Source organism: Photinus pyralis, unplaced genomic scaffold (genome assembly GCF_008802855.1).
Source record: "Photinus pyralis isolate 1611_PpyrPB1 unplaced genomic scaffold, Ppyr1.3 Ppyr1.4_LG3a, whole genome shotgun sequence".
Classification (NCBI taxonomy): Eukaryota; Metazoa; Arthropoda; class Insecta; order Coleoptera; family Lampyridae; genus Photinus; species Photinus pyralis.
The window spans coordinates 3,087,801-3,099,383 of NW_022170509.1; positions in this window are offsets into that span (position 1 = coordinate 3,087,801).

Here is an 11,583-nt window from a genome sequence, read left to right on the forward strand (position 1 = left end):
AATATATCGCCGATCCTTGCCCTCCTCCAACGGAGAACATTTATAAACTCTTAGAAAAATTCACATGTCGTATTTATGGCGTTATGGATGACTGTGTTGGAGTAAATCTGGCTCGAAAACAATTATTTTCAAATGAGAACAAACTGCTTATTCCTCCAACTGCATGTGCGTTTAAACAACATGTACTACGTGCAGCTTATGAAGTACGAGTACGTTAAAAAATATAAACATTGCTTACATTATTATGTATATCGAACATTATTTGGTAGGGTGGACAGGTGTGGGGTCGAGCTGACACCACTGAAAATCTGCCATCACCAGTTAACTGGGGATGGGTGTCCGGCAATGACGGCTGGAAACCCCTTTGGACGTCTCAAGAAAGCGTCTGGGAGAGCTGTCGTGAGCTAGACAGGCGTGTCTGTCGCACATTATGCGATTCAAACCGGTGCCTTTGCAAGAGGCATGAGTTGACTTGCACACCATTTTGCAAAAATTGCCATGGCAATTGCTCCAACAAGAGGTCTGTACAGGGAAATCGTATTTCAGAAAGTAATTTCTCATTTTTTTAATTTCAGGCAAAGAATAGAAGACATCATCGGAGAAGAACAGCCTTACTCAAGACAAAGAAATTAATTTTAAGTTTTCATTGCTGTTCTTTTTTTTGTATTTCATTTTTCTTCATCTTCATTCATTTAATTTTGTGTCTATATTTTTTCATTTCATTTAGTTTCGTAATTCTTCATTGTTCTGTAATTAAATTTTCTATATATGCATTTCTTTCTTTTCCATCTATTTAATACAAGACAGTGAATCTAAAGACTTACTGGACTCCACAATACAATCCAGCATTACGTAGGTAAAAAACAGAAGATATAGTTCAGCTGAAAAACAAATATATTTTAGCCGCAGCTTCAGTATCGAGAAAAGAAATGGTGTTTTTAGCTTTAAGCACGTGACTTTCGTGAGCGTAGCTTAGTAAATTCAAAAATTAGATACCGCTGGCGGTAGGGTACATTTCGCCCTAACCTAACCGCTAAGAGAATTGGATTTCGGAATAGAGATAGAAATCCAGAAATGGTCGAAACGAATGTCCCCAATCACCAAACTTCCGAATATAACATATAACAGTTTGTTTCGTTCCCTATGTTTCTTCCGTATGTATGGTTGGTTGCCTGTTAGAATACAGATTCAGTATTTAAATTTTAAAAACCAGTATGGTCCTTGTCCTTGTGATAACATTCCCTTTACCTTTTATCATCTTTTCCGGTCACTTTTGATTTAACAATCGTCTATCCTGCATTGGTTTCATCAATACTCTTGAAAATTTGCATCCCTTAATTATATAAGGATCTCCAAGTTTATTGGTGAGATAGTTCAAGTATACTATCCATTGGAAACGTCGTGTTAGCTCTGTGGTAGTATTTTTGGATTTTCGCTTTGCGTTTCTGTAACCACGTGGGGGTTGGCGTCTACTATTAGCTCGATTACCACCTTAAGAGGTATGTTCTATTGCCCTTTACCTTCTCTTATATATGTTCCTTACAGCTTTTTGTGTTGGATTGATGGTACGTCAAATAATGACATCCCGTACCTAAAAGTTAAGTTTATTACGTCACGTTAGTCGTGAACGTAGCCTCTTCCGTTTTCTCTCTCTACGTTATTCGACACCCTTTGAGTTTGGGACTGACATCTCGCCGTAAGGCCAACGATACCTGGATCACCTTCCGATTCGACTTGCTATCCCGCACCTGTCCGGTTAGCGTAGCAGAGGAACCACTACAATCAGCAGAGGAAGTAGATGTCAGGTAGCCAGTCCTTACCTCCAGCTTGATCGTCATCACGGGCAAGGTCAGACCGTCTCTGTGTGTGCGTCCTAGTTTTGTCCTAAAATATTAATTATAATGAGGTTACGTTCCTCGATTTATAAAACAGTACTTACATTTGACCTATAATTTTGTGTACCCAACGATTCTTTAATTTATGTTATTATTGTAAATCTTGCCGGTTAACATAACCACTACTAGCACTGTTACTTTTTGTCGCTATATAAAGTAAACAATACATATACCCGCCGTCAGGTTTATATATATATATATATATATATATATATAAAAGATCACTTGGTTGCGACCCAAACGTAATTTCGCTGTACCGTCATTCATTCCCCTAACCTTCTTCCTTCCTCTTTGCATTTAATTTTCAATATTTATTGCCGGATTATTCCATCTGTGAATTATTAAAATTTACCAACCGTAACTGTGGTACATATGGTCGTATTTACTTGTTACCTATCCTTCTGTATTCTACCCCCGCGAATCCCTAAGCTGAGTGAACATCGCCTCCAGAGTAGAGCTAGACCGGAGCAATACCGGTCCTGGTTTGCGCCAAAACCAAACCGTTATAACATTCGCAACAGACCAGAAATTTCTGTGGTAGCTTCCACTAATACAAGCAAATAGAAACCATGCCCACAAAAACGCAACTTTCTTATATGTACATATATGGAGCAATTGGGATCCAAATATCTATGGTAGATCCCTCTAATAAAAACAAACAAAATGCATACGCAAAAAAGTAGTACTACGCATGCGCAAAACCCACTTTTCTTATTTATGTCAATAAATGATAAAGAATTTATTTATTTTTTTATTTTATTTATTATCCCTCTCTGGTTCTGGGCCCTCAACAAGGCTTGCGCCCAATTACAGAGTGACCCGCATAATGCTTAGGTGCCTCTGCAGAAGGTTTTAAGTTGTTCTATACTACTCCGGTATTTACCTTACGAATTAGGAAAACTGCAGGAAAACCTAATTCGGAGTAGTCGGAAGAATGCTCGAAACTGGTCTAAGGTAATTTCCATCTCTGCCACAGATGAAGAAAAATTCACCTCAACCTAGGTTCGAACACCCGACCTCCGGATTTATACCCCAACGCTCTACCATTGAGCCATAAAGCCGGTCAATTGATGTACACATAAAACAGAATCGGATGTCACCTATAGCATGGAACGAAACAACGTAGCACACAATATCCAAAACCCAATAGGTTTACATTACAACGAAAAAATACAGACACAAACGTGAAAAATGCCCCATTTTCAGGGGAATTAGGGGGAAATCAACTCACGCTAGCAAAGTCTTAAAATGCGAAGCATTTTTACAAACACATACGCCGAGTTTGACTAAAAAAAGAGATAATCGATATATTGGTGCTTTTTTGAGCCGAATCAAAATTCTTTTTCTTTGTACTTCGCATTTTATAAAATAATTCAAGGTTTTACTTAAAAACAACCCCAACTACAATCACACAACAGTCGAAAAAAAATTGACAAACGGAAAACAATAAAAACGGCGTTGGACACGAAACGCCGTGATCGGAAGCAGCGAGCTCCATTCCGACCTAGTTCTTTAATGAAATGAAAATTCTATAAAGCAATACAATTTGTGACAAAATATTTACAAGTGCACACTCTACAATCTGCACTATTAATAGTGTAATTAAGGTCCATGGATCCGCTCTGGCGATTTTGGACTCGTATATGGTTTCCATCGACAGCTACTAAGCGATGTGGAAAACGTGACACACTATGATTAACCATTGCTTTTCATTTCCTCAAACGTATCCTGATAAAAAAAAAAAAAACAATTTGAGCATTTCGCCTTCTTAATTTTCGCATTTCTATTTCTTTTACATTCTTTCCGGTGCTATATCCGCCACTTAAGTATTTGTGCATGTACAACGGTTGTGTTGTTTTTTGAAATAATTGCAGAGTAACGTCGGCCTTGGTAACATTTTCGCTGAGTATAGTTCACACGTTTTCCACCAAGTTTTTGCATAATAATTTAATTAAATGAAACGTTTTTGTTAACATTTCAATGTACGAAAATGGGACATACCATTATTTTTGTCGGGTTCGCTTTTCTCACAAAAGTACTTCTTAACAATTGAAACGCTCCCAAATATGTGGTTTACGCTGTTGATGATATCCTTTCTCAGGTTTTTGATTTTATCTTTAAGCTTATATTATTCTATTTTTAATTACCTTTAAAACACCATCATTCTGCAGCATAAAACGTTTGATAAAATATTTTTTATTGATCGTTTTGGAAAGTTCTTTTAGTTTATTGCAATTAATTGCTTCAGTAGTTTTTTTGTAATAACTGCTGTCACCGTCAGCTCGAATAAATAAGCCCATACATTTAAAGACTTAAACAAAAACCGTTTCAGCTATAATGCTAGGTCCCATATCCGTCGAAGAAAGTTTCCAGTTACTGTAGCTCAGCTGCTTCATCGCCGATATTTCCTGCTCTGGCATGCATTAATTGTTCTTAACACCTTCTTTTTTTATTTTAATCCTACTATTGCAGCAGGGAATTATAATTTCCTGTCGCTCTATATGAACGTTAGGTCCAGCTTCCGTCGCAAACTACAGTACTCAGAGGCATTCCATTTATGTCTACGTCGCCACATTGTAAAGCCATTATTTTCTCTTCATCTGCAGCCTTTTTCATGGATTTCCAAGCAAGGTCTTGCCATGCAGTACATATTTTGATGGTCTGTGCCTCAGGTCATTCAATGCGCAAGGACTCATCTTTCTCCTCAAAAAAACGCCTCTTGGGAATAGGGACCGGAACAGGCCATCCCATTTTTAACGCTTACAGAGTACACAATGCTTGTTTAGAGGTACCCCTGCAGAAAGTCGTTAAGTTGTACCATACTACTTCGGCATTTACCTTAAGAATTATGGAAAGCTTTTAAATTTAATGAATCAATTCATGCTATGAATATTAACCCGACAGTCAGTAAACATTAGTTCCAGTCCTATCGGTGGGCAACAACCCAGTGTTTTAGATATGCACTTTGGGGCATCTACTTAGTAGTGAGATACACCCTTTTTACGCCTATACAACAGCAACCTACTTAATATGCTAACTAAGGGTGCTAAATCAACACTAACCCTAACCAGCAGAGAACACCAGTGAAGAAACTCGCACGTGATACAGGGACAAACCCTATTTAAATCACTTGAAATAAACTTAAGTAGGCGAGGAACTTTCGGGGTTCGAAATAAAGACACAGGGTTTACAAAGCCCAACACAAGGGGTAATCAACCGAGGAGAAGCGGAAAAGTGGCATGGTTTAAAAAGTAATGAAGTAGGGAAAACCTAATCTAAACCTTGTACAATTTAACACTAGAGGGTGCTACGGGTGAGAAAACTAGTATTGAGCTAGAAATTTTTTCAATTATTATTTCCTTCTTTATGGGCGCTTTACATTCGTCGAAAATAATCCGAATCAGAGCTTAGAATAATGACAAAACCATACGCATTTCTGCCACGCAAATCACAAGACAAAATTTACGTATAATATTCTCCAGAAATTATCCTAGTATAGTCTAAACGTAACCCAATTGTTTGCTGTGTAATTATTCAAATTGAATTAAAGTTAAATATTGGAGAAACTTACTAAAAGTGATCGCACATTTGTCTATAAAACTAAATTAATTTGAAGGAACGTTGCATTGCATATCAACGTTTAATAATGAATTAACAAGTTGGAAGGAAAACATCCGAAAATGTACTTGCAAGCACGCAACTTGAAAAGGTTTCTAAACAGTTCGTACACAAAGCAGTTTGGCATTCAATGTACTAAATTTATCTACACAATGAGCAATACATTGCATAAAAGATTCTAGGCGAGCGGCGGCATACAATGTCAAGCTAATGGCTTATTTCTTGCTCAAAAAAGACCCGAAGTAAATGGTTCAGATATATCAGATATCGATTGCGATGAAAAATGTGTCGACGGCCGCGGTGACCAAAATTAATCATAATTAACCCTCATTTTGTCAACGCCAAATCGCGATGTTCTAATCTAAATAAATTTCTGCTTTAGGAATTTGTGGGAATAAAGATAAAACCCAATTCACACTTTCGTTCTAAATTGATGGCGCTTGAGGGATTAGAGAGACAAAAGTCAACCGGTTTCGCATACAAATTTGTTATGTGTTATACTGTAACAGTGATAAAATCGGGTACGACTAAATCTGAAACGTATTTCCGCCCCGAAGCAAAGGAAAGATTTAAATGAGAATTCGCATTTTAACAAAGCACAGGCGGAAACCTCACACTTGAAGATAAATTGGTCTGCCCTAAACGATTTCGCTCTGTTGACTTGTAATTTTTCAACCAATTTTACGGCAATACGCCGCGGTTTTTACAAACCTTCCTGTCAACGTTCGACATCTCTCATACACCCCTGCAAAGGCGCATTTCATTTTTAACAAAAGAATTCGCCAACTGGTAAGCAGCGCAATTTATATTCAATTTTCGCTTAATCTGCAAATCATTCGTTCTCTCGCCGATGTTCACTTCAAGTGCACCTGAACTTGAAGCTTCATTTACAAGAAGTGCATGCAGATGAGTGAGTTTTCGAATAGCGCAGTCGATATCCTAACGGAAACATTTACAACGCAACGAAGAAACGGCCTATTATTAACGGCTCCTTTATTATTTGAAAAAAACAGCCAAACAGACTGTACTTAGTTGGTTTTTTAGTTTAGATCCATTAATACAACAATCGATTTTTATAAATGACAGCCGTTCCAACGGATACCATTCCCATCTATTATGAAATGCACATATTTATTTCGATCGTTTAGAAAATGAATGTAAACTAGTAAATTTAAGATGTTCAAATTCAAGTTTATACGCAATTTAATTATGTTTATTATTCGAATTTAATAAAAATATATCGTTGGTTACGAAACAACGTGGTCCTTCTTTCGAAGTCGGAGATCAGTTCCAGATCTCAAACATAAAATAGTCATTTATGCAACAAGAGTAACCTAGAAGAAAAGATGGAAGCGCAGAGAGTCAAAGAGGTCAAGAAAATAAAAACAGTTTGAGAGATACTCGAAGAACAATGAAAATAAACTACAAAAAAACAAAAGAAATCACACAAAAAAGTGATAGACGAAAATAAAGACAAAGAGATGGAAAGCAGTAACGTCCAGGACAATCAGGACTGCCCTTGCATAATATGTCACGAGACATTCGATGAGGATTGGATTAAGACAAAATGGGCCCACGAAGAATGCTCGGATGTTGAGGGCACATCCCATTTTTATGTGACTTATGTAAATGTACCTAAACTCATTATTATTGTTTTTATTTTGAAAACCGGTTTCAGTATATAATTTTTACTCCTCAATTTTCTTGCCTTCTTTAGCTGCCCATGACTACCTTCCAGTTTTAATACTGTAATAAATTCCAGATGTCTTTTAAATACCAAAAAACGTATCCAAATTTCCGAATTTTTAAATTATTATATTTAAAATATTACTTACGTAAGTTTCTACAATTACTATAAATAGTCCGTTTTAGTGTATGTATTTCCATTTTCGTTAAAAAAATAAAAAGCTCAAGTGTCCCGTGCTACTCGACTTTCCCCTACTTTCCCTATTTGAAAATTGGTCCTTCGGGTAAGAAAGTGTCCCCCGAAAGTGACATTATGTAAACTGAGATATGGTGGTTCTTACGAACTTCCCTCACAAGTCCTGCGTACGCCAATATTACACGTTCTGCTAATGGTGTTTACATTCCACAAAAAATTTGTCAAATAAAAAATGATAATTTTATCACAGCCAGGAAAAAATTCAACGCATGGCTATTCATTCTTCAAAAGCGAGATACATCGGCAAAAGTAAGACAAATTCCTCGTTTACGTTCTCGATCACTGGATAATGGCCAGATAACTAAATACAATATACAATGAAAAATTACTGGAGACCTGAACCGACAAAATTTAACAATGAACCTGTCAGTTGTCAATAAAATTCGTACCGTTGATTGATTATGGAATATTTTACGATTAACAGACAAGAGCACGTTAAGCAACGTTAAGTTGGTCTACAACAACCTACATGCTGATAATGGAGCCCCGGTATCTACCATTCAATATATGCCGTTTTTTAATTCTCCATCAACGAGCTACAATACAATCCTCTAGTGAAATCGAAAACATATTTGGGACAAAATCATACCATCACTGCTGATCTTGCAATATACAGCAAAGCACAAGAGGAAAAAAGTCAAATTTGCAACATACTACCTACGCAATACCTAATGGTATTTTTCCTGATCAGAAAATATGCACAAAAAAAAAGGTTGGTATGTTCACAAAGCTTGAACTCACAAAAGAAAAATATGAGTATCTAATGCACTGGCTACAAAGTGCAGGATATGACATACTTCTATCTTACAAAACACTCGAAAGAAAAAACTAAAAGTTACCCAGAAGGCATTCTTATTACTGAAAGTTCATTAGTGGAGTAGATAAGCCAAATTGAAACCCAAAATCACACATACTCTAAATGGGGTTGTGATGGAGCCTCAGGGCAAAGTGAGATTTTCAACGGATGAAGTGTCTGACTCTCATTTATATATGACATCTGTGGTACCACTAAAATTATCATTAAGTTCCAACATAAATAGATCAGTGTGGAATAATGATAAAGCTTCTTCAACACAGTATTGTAGGACATTACAGTTTTCGTATGTTAAGGAAACATCTGAAGTTATACGAAACGAAAAGAGAATTTACAGAAACGGTTCAAAACACTGATCGGATTTTGTAGTAATTTGTCCGACATGTTTAAACAAGGATTTTCAATTAGGATCGCAGAAATATATCACATGTGGAAAGAATGTGCACGTTTTCAGAAAATGTTCCATACCAATCGAGGAGGAAGGGTTTGGTAAAATTTGTGGTGAGTGCGATTGTTTAACAACTCATACTTCTAAAGATGTTCAAAATTTAATTGTTGTCGAAAATTGGCATGGATTGGCAGTCTGTACAAAAATCTCGATATCTACGCGCGAGTTTTCAAGACAACGAATTTCTGTTGCACAAAGAACTAAACAAAATTCTCATTTTAACCTTCCGTCTACCAGGTTGGGTACAAACAGGGATGATAAATGGAACATATTCTTTATCTGAAAGCCTGAAGGGCACCTAAAGAAATTATATCAATGTTTGGTAATGAATGGACATTTATTTCATCAGATATGAATAATCAAAATACATCTTCCTCAGTTTCAAATTTTGAACTTATCTGGTTAGACGAGATTTTGTCTTTGTAACGTCTTTCGAACACCGACTTTGTTTATGACAGACAACTACCACAATAAAAAAAGTCAATTTCAACGCTATTATATATATATATATATATATATATGTATGTATGATTTTCCCTAGCAGATTGTCGCTGCTAGGGAAAATCATACAACATTATTGTGCTTACCGCCTCAAACCACGCACAACATGCAGCCGCTCGACAAATCCGTAATGGGGGATATGAAAAGCTACTACAATGAAGAAATTCGCCAATTTTTAAGGCAAAATAATCGTCCAATAACTCATTTTGACATCAGTGACCTTCTTGGTAAAGCATATTTGAAGATCCAAACTGGTGAAAGGGCAGTCAATGAATTTCGGCAAACGGGTCTCTTTCCAGTGAACAGAAAAATTTTTACCGAAGAGGATTTTCTGGTAAAAACACACAAAAATGAAGAAGCGCCGGTTGAACATGAAAATCAGATTAACTCGTTGCGTGACCAGGAAGATGCCGATGAAGGGGCAAATGGAAAAAAGTTTTACCAAAACACATAGTTCCTGTTCTGAAAAAACGGCAAGGCACAAGAGGCCGAAAATCGGGAACACCCAAAGTTTTGACTACAACCCCAAACAAAAATGAACTAGAAGTCAATCCTATCTAAAAATGAAAAAGATAAAGTCAAAATGAAAGTTGTGTTCAACGGAACGTAAAAGCCAATTGACGATGCGATACCTGGCAGCAGCAAACTGAATGTTGACCTCTCTCTGGATGACTCAACTGATGAGGAAGAATACCCGAATATGGACAGTAACCCAAAAAGTGACGCAGAATGTCTTTTCTGTTCACGGTGTTTTTCGGCTGACTTAAGAGGAGAAATATGGACACAGTGCCTAAGATGTGAGCTTTGGGCACACGAACTGTGTGCTGATGCTGAACGGGATTGCTATATTTGCGATTTTTGTTGTTAAGTTTGTATTCCGTATTAGCTGCTATAGGTTTTTAATATTACCCGACCATTTCGGCCTACAAAAATGTAGTTTTTTTCAAAAACACAAAATATTGTGTTAGTTTTGTATTTAGTTAAGTTTGTTACCATAATTCTGTTTAATAAACCTTTTGGCCTCGTCATCACCATTTTTAATTTATGTTTCACTTACACTTAATACTTTTTGAAGTAACCCAATAAATAACAAGTTAAAAAGTAATCGTAAACGATTTACATAAAGCGCATTTCCACTTGCATTCATTTCCCATTTGTAAGATGCAACTTCTGTTAAAATCGTAAAATTCCGGCCACAAATATGAAAGATAGCGTTGCACATGGGCAATCCATTTTTGACGTGCTACTTCAATTTCAGTTTATGAGAAGAATTTCATTTCAATGCTTTTCTAAATAAGAAAGTTGGAACTGCGCATGCGCAAACCTAAATTTTAAAACTAATGTTAGATTTTCCTTTGTTCCAAGCGCCTAAGTATCAAATTTCACTTAAATAGTTCCATAGATAAAAAAGTTGGCACTGCGCATGCGCAAAATAAAATTTTGAAACTGGCGCTAGATTTTCCTTTATTCCAAGTGCCTATGTATCACATTTCATTTAAATTCTTCCATAAATAAAAAAGTTGGCACTGCGCATGCGCAAAACCAAATTTTGAAATTGGCGTTTGATTTTCCTTTATCCCAAGTGCCTATGTATCAAATTTCGTTTAAATTCTTCCATAAATAAAAAAGTTGGCACTGCGCATGCGCAAAACCAAATTTTGAAATTGGCGTTTGATTTTCCTTTATTCCAAGTGCCTATGTATCAAATTTCATTCAAATACTTTTATAAGTAAAAAAAGTTTGCAATTCGGTTTATAAATGGTCGAGATGCGAAAAGGGCACTGTGAATTTTGAATCGATTCGATTCAACTTTTGGCATTGCGTATTATATGGCTAAAGTTATGCCCATATTGAATTTCATGCAATTCAGTTCATAACTAACGGAGATGTAAAAGCGATCGAACATTTCTAAACAAAGTTATCGTTCACACGGACAGATAGGTGGACAGACAGACAAAGGAACAGACGGACAGACCAACAGGCAGGCGACAGATAGCAATGCAAAATTATAAACAATCTCTAGGATCGTTAATAAACGGCAAAAGTGTAAAATTCCTTCCTTGGTACAAGACTCGACACCATAACGAACCAAATAGCGAAAAAAGCAGAACAATAGCTCTTAAGATAAAGAACTAGTAGCGTCGCAAAACGAGCGGACGGACATAGTGGCCACAATAGCGCATTTTTGCAAAAAATTTTTTTGTAAAAAGTAGCTTTTAATCTCACTTTGGATGGCTGGCTGGCTGGTCGGCTGGCTGGCAGTAAATGCGCGCCCGTAGAAAAACGCTTGTAAAAAGACAAGGAGTGTACATGTAACTATCGGGGCCGTGTAATTAAGAACGTTAGGGATGGGGCTACAAGATTT